This window comes from Adiantum capillus-veneris, chromosome 17 (genome assembly GCF_014529385.1).
Source record: "Adiantum capillus-veneris isolate H3 chromosome 17, ASM1452938v2, whole genome shotgun sequence".
NCBI classification, from domain to species: domain Eukaryota; kingdom Viridiplantae; phylum Streptophyta; class Polypodiopsida; order Polypodiales; family Pteridaceae; genus Adiantum; species Adiantum capillus-veneris.
Window position 1 is genome coordinate 81,781,017 of NC_140947.1, and position 11,518 is coordinate 81,792,534.

The window sequence follows — 11,518 nt, forward strand, 5'->3', positions numbered from 1 at the left end:
TTGTTTTTTTGTGAGTATAAGGCTATATATATACATTCCCTAAGATCGGAGATTAAGAGGTCAGGGAAAAAGGTTGAGAGGGAAGCAAGTGAATGATGGATGTCCACAAACATTCCCCCCTTCCTTGGGTAGATCATACCGTTTGAAATGAGCTTGTCACCCTTTGAAACCAATTGTTCCAGTTGGTAATAGGTGATGATGTTTTCCAGTAGTTTTCTATTACCCTAGGTGCCTCGTCAAGTTGTAAGGGTGGTAAGGTACTCTCCCAGGATCTTATTTGCAACGTTGTTGTAGGTGGTGAACTTACCCCGGAAGGTGCAAACTCTTTCGTGCTTGGATGGATATGTACAGTGTTAGGTGGAGGTTGTGTCGAAGCTTCTATTTGCATATAGGGACTACATGAAGAGCAAGAAGCTTCATTTGATTTCCCTGTTCCTGAGCTAGGTGGAACAAATCGTTCTTTCTTTGGTACCCAAACTAGCTCTAGAACAGGTGTGTAACATTCCATGATTTTTTCCTTTCCGCGATTTTCAATTTGTTTTGGAGCCACAGGATTGGGTTTACATGGGCCAGGTGACAGGTAAGAGCACAATCTACGTTTTGGCACCCAGATTTGATCATTTCCTTGATAGTAGCCTTGGGCTTCCAATAGTCGTTTAGGGATCCATCGCAACATTTTCTTACTTTTCTTGGAGCGAGTGGTACGGTTCTTACTAGGTTTCCGTTTTTTTGCATCAACCATGCTCACTACAGAGGTTTTAGGGACCCACTTGTATGTTTTCTCTGTTATATTAGGATGGTTCTTGTGTGTCTCAAGCTTTCTTTCAACTACATTAGTTGAAGCTCTAGAGAGTTGGGCTATGGGGACGTATGGTTCAACCTCCTGGACATGCAATGTCTTGGGTTTTATTTCCTTGGGCAATATCTCAGGGACTATGGCTTGAGTGGTAGGGCTAAGAGTTGGTTTTTGCGTTGTAACACCCCCAGTCCCCCAATCAATAGTGCATTTGGTGGCTATCATCCACGTGCGGCTTAGGTTTATATTACCCTCCATAGTTCCAGTAGGCATGACCAAAAAGTCTTGAGCTACCACCCCATTGTCATAACTGACAGAAGTGTGCCAGATTCCAAAAACCGCAGTTTTTTTCTTGTTGACACCCTTGACTTGGATAATACTCTCAGATAGAGGTGGCTTCCCTAACTGACACCACACCCCATAGGATAGCAGATTGTATTTAGCACCCGTGTCCAATAAGGCGTTATATAGCACTTTTCCATAGGCACTATTTAACTCAATGGGGTATCGTAGACGTGTGTCAGAGTCCAACCCATCCTCTTCGATTTCCACGTGGAATGCATTTGTGACCCCAAGGTTAGCCTCTCGTTTTTGTCTTATACGTTGTTGTCGCTCCTTAGCCTCAGCTTGAGCTTGTATCTTGTTTAACTCGGTTTGTGCTTTGGCGGCCTTCTTTTGATGAATGGCCCGTAGTTCTTCTTGGCTTAAAGGATCATAATATCTTTTGAATTTACTCCCATTGAGGAATCCAATGGTTTCAACTCCATCAAGAGTTTCCACACGAAGGGTACCTTGTGGGGTAATTTCACATACTCTATATGGTCCTTTACCAGCATATTTCAACTTTTTCTTCTCTTTACGTACTCCATACATAAGGACTTTATCACCAACTTTGATATCCTTGTCCTTCACATGGCGATCAAACCACTTCTTTCTCCTATCCTTTTCCACAAGAGCATTTTGCACAGCCAACTGTCTCTCTTCGTCTAGTTTTTCTAAGATAAACAAACGCTCGGTTAAGGGGTTACCATTCCATCCTTCTTGCGAAGCTACCCTAAGACTAGGAATGACAAACTCCCAAGGCATAACCGCTTCTTGGCCGTATACCATTTTGAATGGCGTACAATTAATAGCCACTTTATAAGCAGTACGATAAGCCCATAGAGCAGATGTCAACTTCAAATCCCAATCAGTGCGATGAGCCTCTACCGTCTTGGTTAAAATAGAGATTAGAGTCTTGTTGGTGCTCTCGGCTTGTCCATTAGCTTGCGGGTAATAAGGTGTAGACTTATGGTGGGATATCATAAAGGTCGTGGTAAGCTCTCTTATTACCTCATTTATAAAATGGGTACCATTATCACTAACAATTTCAAAAGGGCAACCAAATCTTGTGATAATGTTCTCAAAAAGAAACTTAGCTGTTGTCCTCGCGTCAGCTTTTTGTGAAGCCTTAGCTTCAGCCCACTTTGTTACATAGTCCGTAGCAACTAGAATATATCGAGATTGAGTGTTGTGAGCTGCGGGACTAATTGGACCTACAAAGTCTAAGCCCCATTTTTCAAATGGTTGGGTTACTTTAATAGGATGTAAGGGCATTCTATCCTTGCGCTGTGTGGTCTTGTAACGTTGGCACTCATCACACCCTTTTGTAAAAAGTGATGCATCCTTAAATAAAGTTGGCCACCAATAGCCTGATTGCAGCACCTTTCTAGCAGTCAGGTCCCCTGAAAAATGTCCTCCTGCTATGCCCATATGTGCTTCTTGCAAGATATACAAATATTCATCCTCGCGGGCACAACGCCTAAGAATATCGTCCTTGCCTAATCTATACAGGGTTCCGGCAATCAAACAATAGGGTTCACATTCTTTTACTAGCCTTCGAGCGATATCCTTACGAAGTTCCTTGGGTGGAAAACCATTAACTAAAAAGTTAACAATGTTCTCACTCCATTCAGGCATAGTCTCAACTATGAATAGGGAAGTATCGGGTAATTCATCATCAACTCCTGTAGGGGCTTCACCATTGGGTATGCGAGACAAATGATCAGCCATGACGTGCCTTTTACCGGGTCTCACTACAATCGTGAAATCAAACTCAAGAAGAATTAACAACCATCGTGTGATTCTTCCTGTGGAGCATGGCTTGTTTACCAGATACAGCAACGCTTGATGATCCACATAAAATACAAACTTGTTTGCCAGAAGGTAGTAGCGAAATTTCTTTACTGCATAAACCATTGCCAAACCTTCTCGCTCTGTAGTGGTGTAGTTCCTTTCAGCATCGTTCAATTGACGGCTTGCAAAGCTAATGGGATAGTCCAATTTATGTTCTCCTGGTTGAGTGAGAACACACCCAATAGCAAAGTTTGATGCATCAATATGCACATGGAAAATGACATCCCAGTTAGGTGTCCTTAAAATTGGAGCACTTGCTAGTGTTTTCTTCAATTGTTCATAGGCCTGGTCACACTCTTCAGTCCATTTAAATTCAATGAGAAGCTTGTACAAAGGACGTGCTATCTCAGCGAAAAATAAAATAAACCGTCGATAATAACCCACGTGTCCCATGAACCTTTGAACTCCCTTGTAATTGGTTGGTGGTGGTAACTCTAGAATCACTTTAATTTTGCTCTCATCGGTTGAGATACCATTCTTGGATACTATATGCCCTAAAATAACTCCATGCTTGACCCAAAATTGGCATTTGAACGGGTTCAATGAGATACGATATAACCTACATTTTTCAAACACCTTCCGCAAACATGATAGATGTTCTTTCCAAGAAGAGTAAACACAAAGGTCGTCTAAGAAAGCTTCACAAAACTCTCTCAAATATTCTTTAAAAGCAGCGTTTATTAATCGTTGGAATGTAGCAGGGGCATTTGTTAAGCCAAAAGCCATCACACGAAATGCAAACACGCCAAATTCTGTGATGAAGGCAGTTTTAGCTTGGTCCTCTAGGGCTATCGTGATTTGGTTGTAGCCTGAGCACCCATCTAGAAAGCTATAAGCTTCCTTGCCTGCAACTCTTTCGAGTACATGTTCGGAATATGGTAGGGGGTAATGGTCTCTTCTAGTAGCTGCATTAACTTTTTTGAGGTCCACGCACACCCTGAGTTTCCCATTCTTTTTTGGCACGATAACTATTGGCGACACCCATTCAGAGTGTTCAATAGGATATATGAACCCACATTTGATAAGCTTTTCTAGTTCTTCTTGAATGATCTTTGCGTACTTAGGATTCATCGGGTAGGGTCTTTGTTGTACGGGCTTCGTAGTGCTAATCATAGGGATTGTATGTTGGACCACAGAAGGCGGAACACCTTTCATATCATGGTATGTCCAAGCGAATACGTCCTTGAATTCCTTGAGAAGCTCTTTGAGGACCGCCTCTTCAACTTCTGTGAGGTCTTGGGCAATAAAAACAGGTTTTGATTCTTCACCGGGGTCAGCTAATTCTATTTCTTTAACTATTGCCGGACCATCATAGATTCCATTATTCCCATCGATAGGTATTCTTTGGGCTTTTGTGTACACAACCTTTGCTTCCCCTGTGGTGTAAGATTTGAAATGTTCTGGTGCAGGATGCAAGTCTGTGGATTCTGGTTGTGCGTTGGTTTGTGCTTCCATTTCTGCTTTCTTGTGTTGTCGAGCTAACTCTTGGTTTTGACGCCTCCTTGCAGTGCGGCTCAACTTTGGCTTGTCTATGATCTCTAATTGGGCTATGTCATGGGGTCGTGGTCTACACCACATAACATTTTGGAGATATTCACCCCAATTGTCTACCAATTTTCGATGAGCATCACATGCTCCTATATAACTGAGCCATTCTGCTGAGGATCTCTTCTTGTTTATCCTAGCACGTACATTGGCTCGATATCGACGCCTCTTAAGGTTTTTCTTTTTCTTATTTGAGACCTGCTTTTGATTTGCATTTAGATCTGGCTCACTAAAGGAGTCCTCGTTGGTGTCCTCTTCACTCTCGGAGGAGCTATCATCGGTTGATGTGCTCGATCCTTCCGAATGTTTTGATTGTGAACTTGCTCCACTCTCTAATTCATGAGATTCAGAATCCGTTTCACTATGGGAGTCAGTGTCCAAGTCGTGTTGGTCAAAGTCTTCTATTGAGCTATCAGTGTCACTGTCAGATTGGTCCACAATTGCCTTGCCCTTAGAAGATGCATGTATGGCACTTATCATGTTCAGAGGTGCAATTTGTGGTACCTCTTCCCCCTCTGGTGTGACCCAAGTGGTTCCTCTATTTCCCCAGGTATCTATGGTTGCAGCTAGGTGTACCCAATCCACATTGTCCGACTCAGTCATCCCAGGTAGGATATCCATATAAGGAGAATCTTGGCCAATGTCTGTATCCTTCTTACAAGTGTAACAATATTGTAGTGGGGCCGAGTGAACTGTGGTGTCAGAGCGATGATCAATAATGGTTTTACTCCCTAAGGGGTGTACCTTACCAGTCACCAAATCCACTCTAAGGACAGAGTCTTGGAATTGCAAATAGACATGATTTTTAGACCAATCGTGAACCATTTGTGCTTCCCTCATGAATGGTCGTCCTAAAATCATTTCATATGACATAAGGTGTTTAGAGAAATCCATTACAATGAACGTATGTCGTACCTTGTGTCCTAGAACTTTGATCTTAAGATCCTTGAGCATCCCCATAGGTTTGGCTATGGTACCATTTGCCATCTTTACCACAATGTTAGTAACACTGAGGCGGGGTTTTCCCATGGATTCCCAACAATCTTTTGTAACGATGCTAACTCCCGCACCACCATCAAGAATTCCCTTTATAGTTAATCCCTTGGTAGTGATGGGTAGGGTCGCATTAGACTCGTCGCCTTCAAAATACTGCCCTAATTCGTTAATGGGTACCTCGATCACAGACTCGTGTCCATCTAAGTCAAGTGATTGCACATCATTTTTCTCATCAATCATAATCGAGTCAGGCCTATTTGGTTGCGCAAACTGCGGTAATCCCGTTCGTAGCTCTCCGTTAAGGAATGCTCGAAGTGCAAGGAATAACTCAGGATCTCCATACAGCTTTGCTATGATCGTGGTTCGGATCTCAGAAGACATGAAGTCCACTAGTTTGGCAACATTCATTGGCGTTTTGCAGGGTGTAGGTCCTTGACTAGGAACTGGTGAGGATGGAATCTCATATTCCTCAATGGGATCAGGTATTCCTTCGTTAAACATCCTTTCCAACAAGAAGGGTGTATGCTCACTTTCTGATGTCCTGTCCTCACTCCCTTCTTGGATGATACTAGATATGGCTAACGGTCTATGGTTCATGTGGGGTGGATGAACTTGCGTGGGAAACACTGTGTCATGAATTTTGATATGCATGGGTTCTGGTTCTAGTTTCCTTTGAGTCTCCTCCACTAAACCTCTTAGATGTTTCACCTGCTTAATCTCATCTACTGGGTTTGGGTACGTCCCAATCTTCTTTTTACGATTTTTTCCTTTTTGCCCCTGCGGTTTATCTTGGGGGTCTTGGATTGGATTTGGAAACACTTGTGGTGTTTTCAGAGGCTCTTTATGATTTTCTCTTATTCGGTTTTCATTTGGTTCCATGTTACGGTTTTCTTTGTCGGTCTTTCCCTTTGTGGTATTGGTTCTAGTCTCCATTGTCTCGACTGAATCTGAATCATCCTCGAGGTCATTCATATACACGGGGTCATCTCCTGTTCCTATGTTTGTTTTGGAACTTGGCTTTGAATTTTCCGTATTCTGCGACTTCTTCCTTCGTGTCTTCTTTTTCTTTGCTTGGATAACTGACGCGGTATCTCTCTCTTCGAGGATATGTCCTGGCCCTTGAAGCATGGACCGTGTAATCGCATAAGCGGGTGCAACGGGTGGTATTGGCGATGTCACACTAGCAATTTCGACCAAATTCAGGGGTGTGATTTTAGGCGCATTTGGGTTATAGGGGCATTGGGCAATCAAGTGATCTATGCCACAACGATTACATGTGAGTATTGGCATTGCAGACGTGCTCCCTTGATTCACTTGAATCTGTGCAGCATTCTTTTGCAGCCTAATAGGGCACTCCGCTACTCGATGTGGTCCACCACACTCGTAGCATTGAAGAGGTGGCCTCCTAGCCTGGGTGTTGATATTTTGACCTCTGGATGCGAGAGCAGCAGCTTGATAAACCGGCTTGACTTGTCCCCAACAATCTTCCATGTAGTATATAGGACATTCTTCCAATGTATCAAGTCCGTAGGCAATACTAGTGTCTATTTCCTCCTCACAACCATCTGCATAAGCGTTTGATGGCTCGCAACCCACTTGGTTCATAGGGGCGACTCTTGGATGCGGGGGCTGCGGTCCTAGCACAGGAGGTGGTAACGGTGTAGCTTGTACAACATTTTGAGATCTAGGGACCATGTGTTGCGGTAGTTGCTCAACAGGTGGAGCAGGCATCAATACAGGAGCTCGAGGTGCATCCGTCCAGGCTACAGGTGGTCTATTTGCCATCATACGTTTGATCATTAAACAATCCTTAGCTTGGTGACCATACCTACCACATGCGTTGCAAGTTCCATTAAATTTTACTCTAAACGTAGGGCACTCACTAGTGCTATGTGGACCTAAGCAAATGGAACACCATTGTTGCTCCCTTCTTGGATACATGTGACTATTTTGAGGGGGTCGATTACCCTTAAGAGACTCTTGGATTGCCTTGGTGAGGTCTGTCAAGAATGTCTCAAATACCTTTGGCTCATTGGCAATGGGCTTTGCAGTCATGGGTTCATACTCAATGGCTTGTGAGCTAGTGGATCTCGTGTCAGTAGACACCCTCATGCCTGCTATCATCAAGTTGTCCTCTAATTGGATTGCATTGGCAGTGACATCTTCCCAGGTTGTGATACCTCTAATCACTAGTCCATTATAGATTCCTTCATTCCTCAACCCTCGAATGAATCGATCAAGCAATTGGTTATTATTGAAGCGCTCATTTACAGGGCAACGAGAGTTTAAGTGCTTTAGACGACTAATGAAGTCCCTTACTGACTCTCCTTCCTTACGTTCGGCCTTCTGTAGCTGAGATGCTACACCCCAAAGCACACCTTCTCGTATGTACTCCTTTAGAAACAACCTTCGAAGGGTAGGGTAGATTGTTTTCTCGTCCACCCTTAGGGTCCTATACCAATCTCCAGCCTTCCCACTTAATGTCAAGCTTAAGGCATTGCACTTATGTAGTTCGTTGCGTTCCCCTAAGGAATCACATACTTGTTCAAACACTTCAATGTGTTTTCTAGCATCTTCGTCCCCATTGAATTTTTGCGTGAGTTTGGCAATTTGTACTGCCTTACTTCTAGGCTCTCTATCAGATGCGTGACGCATATTTTTCGCGATAGATTGACCTATGGTTTGAGCAAACGCTGCCAAGTCACCTATGTGAGGAGGCAGGGCCGGTGGAGGTACTCTTGGAATCATATGTGGGAGAGGGACGGGTACCGGTCTTGGCATATGTGTGGATGATGCAGGATATGGAACATAACCGGGCATAGGTCCACTCGGATAAGAGCTAGGGAGCCGCACTCGAGGAGCATAAGCAAGTGGTACAATTGGAGGTGTGGGGGCCATGTGTGCATAAGGGGCTAGAGGCACATATGGTCGAGGCCCCATATTAGGTACTACGACACTAGGTAGTGGCACTGCGTTAACCGTAGATGTCATCGGTACATTCTCTGTCAGGCTTATCCCTGGAGTGAGCACTGTGTTTTCCTTGATAGAGGGTTGAGCCAAGTTAGGGAAGCTAAAGTTTTCGCTCGGAGGCTCAGATTGCATAGAGACCCCAGGTGAAATGACGTAAGATGGGTCCATGGGGCTCATTAGAGGAGTCTCCATTTGAGATAGAGTAGGCTGTTGAGCCTTGCTCGTATCCAGAAATCTCATGGGGCCAGTTGAGAGTATATTTACCCCTCGGTTTTGCCTTTCTGATTGAATAATGCCATGGATAACATTACAGATCATTTTCTGTTGATCTTCGATGCTCGTGGCACTAGAGGTGGATTGTACAATCTCTATCCATCCTACATGGTAGGCGTGGCCAGAGTGTAGATCCGTCAACACCTCAGTGTGGAGGTCGTATGTCCAATGATCATTAATGAACAATCCTTCTAGAGTCGACGTGTTAACGGTTTCTTGTGAGGTAGAAGCAATGTTGCTCCCCGTGGTTTTACTTGTCACCAACGGTACTCTAGAGGGAACTTCTGAAGGAGGCAGCTCAACAGGGCCTTCTTGGTAAGAAGTTGGTAGGATATCCACATGGACACTCTTTGGGGGTGTGGGGTCCACGTGCGATGTGAAAGGAGAGTCCACTTCCCCACCCCCTTCGCGTGCTTCATCTGCATCAGGTTCCGAGCGAGTAGCTCTACCTAATGTTTCCATGAAACGGCTAAACATACTAGTACTAGGCTGTGGAGCTTCGGGAGGTGCATGGCCTTCTCTCTCAGTGTTTTGGTTAGGGTATGCTTCCATGATTTCTGAGTCGGAGGAGGAATCACTAGCGGCTATTTTAGGGTCTTGGGTGGTGCTACCTTGTGTCCCCGCTGAGGGTCTAGAGCTTATCGTGGATGGGTAATGGGTGTCCGTATGAACAGAGGCACCCTCAATATGCTCGTGTTCTAGCACCCGCCCAGAGCGTAAGTGCATGTGCTTTTGATACCCTAAGGTGTCAAAAAGCTGCTCTAGGAGGCCTTGTGACTAGTTTTTAGCGTGTTTTTTGTTTGTTTTTTTGCTAGATTTTTTAGAGCGTGTCGTGGAATGGGCCGTGTGATAGCTCAAAACGAGCGTATCGGTCAGAGGGTCGTGCCGTGCTTTACAGCCCTCCGTTTGGTCACTCTATGCCCTCGGAATCCCTAAAACTGTCAATTTCCAGTAGGGAACTAGGCCCAAACTAGAAAGTCTAAGGGTGCAAGTGGGAAGAGAAAGGAGGAGAGTGGAGGACTTGTCCCACATGCTCTCATTCTCTCTTGAGGGAGTAGGGTATATATATAAGAGTGAGTCTAGTACATATCATAAGACTGAGGACTGAGGACTGGGCTTGGGCTTGGGAAAATGATCCCGATCCCGATCTATCTTTTATACAAACCAAACCGTCCGTTTTAAGAGTCACGTTTCGAAAAATATCGCCGCCCACTCGCTCGCGTTTTTAAATTCCTGCTTTTTTTTCCTTTTAAATTATTTTTTTTTCAAAATTAATTTTTTTTTCTCAAAAAACTTTTTTTCTTTTTTTCAAAATTTTTTTTTTACCTTTTTTTTTTTGTTGATGCAGAAAATACAGAAATTGAAAAAAATGCAGAAAAACGCAGAAATTGCAGAAAATGCAGAAAAAACGCAGAAATTGCAGCAAATTGACAGAAATGCAGAAAATTGCAGAAATTGAAAACGTCGAACTTGAAAATGTAGAAATTGCAGAAATTGAAAAAACGCAGACAAATAGCAGAAATTGAAACTTGATAGCAATTGCAGAAAACGCAAAAAACAGAAATCTTCCACACACTCCTTCCCTGCCTTTCCTATGATAGAAATTGCACCACAAGGAAGCGTAAAGTGCTAACCGAGCTTAGTGTAGGGCATATCCCCGGCAGCGGCGCCAAAAATGTGTGCTCCTTGCCGCACTGTCGAAGCAAGGGACTTGCCAATACACCGTATGCGAGCCACAAACGACTCCAAGCACACAACAAGCCTAAACTAGCAAGCTCAAGAAAACAAAGGGTGTGTCACTCACCGCTCTACGCTCGCCTTCGTAGTGGATTCCTCGCCGCGATGAAGAAGAAGCTGTAGTCGTGCAGCGCTCAACCGCTTCGCCGCCGTCGTGCCTTCGTAATGCTCGATCGCACACACACTCTCCCTCTCTCTCTCTCTCACACACACACACACAAGGAGGTGAAGAAGAAGAAGATGGAGATGGAGCAAGAGCACTCTTCAATTGCACAAATGAGAGAATGAGTAAAAATTAGGTTTAGTTGGCTTTTATAGGAGCTCACCCCATTCACACTTGGGCGCCCATGCTTAACCAACTAATCCCTTGAATGTCCAAGTTAAAGTGCGCCTCTCATTGGCGATCACTCTACCTTTCCCTATTGGTCCGACAAGCCCGGTACCTGACTCTACCAAATACATAATACAACGTTTATAGATCATAGGGTGTCCGTGTGCCGTGAGGGTTAACAGTTACCACGGATATACAAGTTCAGATCGGTTTTTTGCTAAATGCATGCACACTAGGTGTTATGGGCCCTAGTGTTTAGCAAAGGCTGATTTGGAATGGCATGCATATTCCTTACGTTGCTGCTTATGAAGCATTTTGCACTCTACGTGCAATATCTCTAGGAGATTACTTTTGGGTCTACGAATCACCATAGAGGTTATGGCTCGGTTTGGGTGTTTGTGGATTTCTTAAGTTAACCACGATGGTTATTCCGGACATTGTTGATTCCTCAACGATGTTACACGATATTGTGATTCCCATTTACCAGTCATCTGGGATGACTATCTGTAAACCGTGAGGAAAACACATCTTAGTACTATCAGTTATCCAAGGGGATAGGCAGATTACAAAGTGTAATCTGGGGCTAAAGGATATGCAAAGTGCGTACATTAGCACCAAGCATATCCAATTAATAAGCATTTATTGCTCTATTTGGAGTTTACTTACTATAAGTTAAAGCATTCTTGTATTCTATA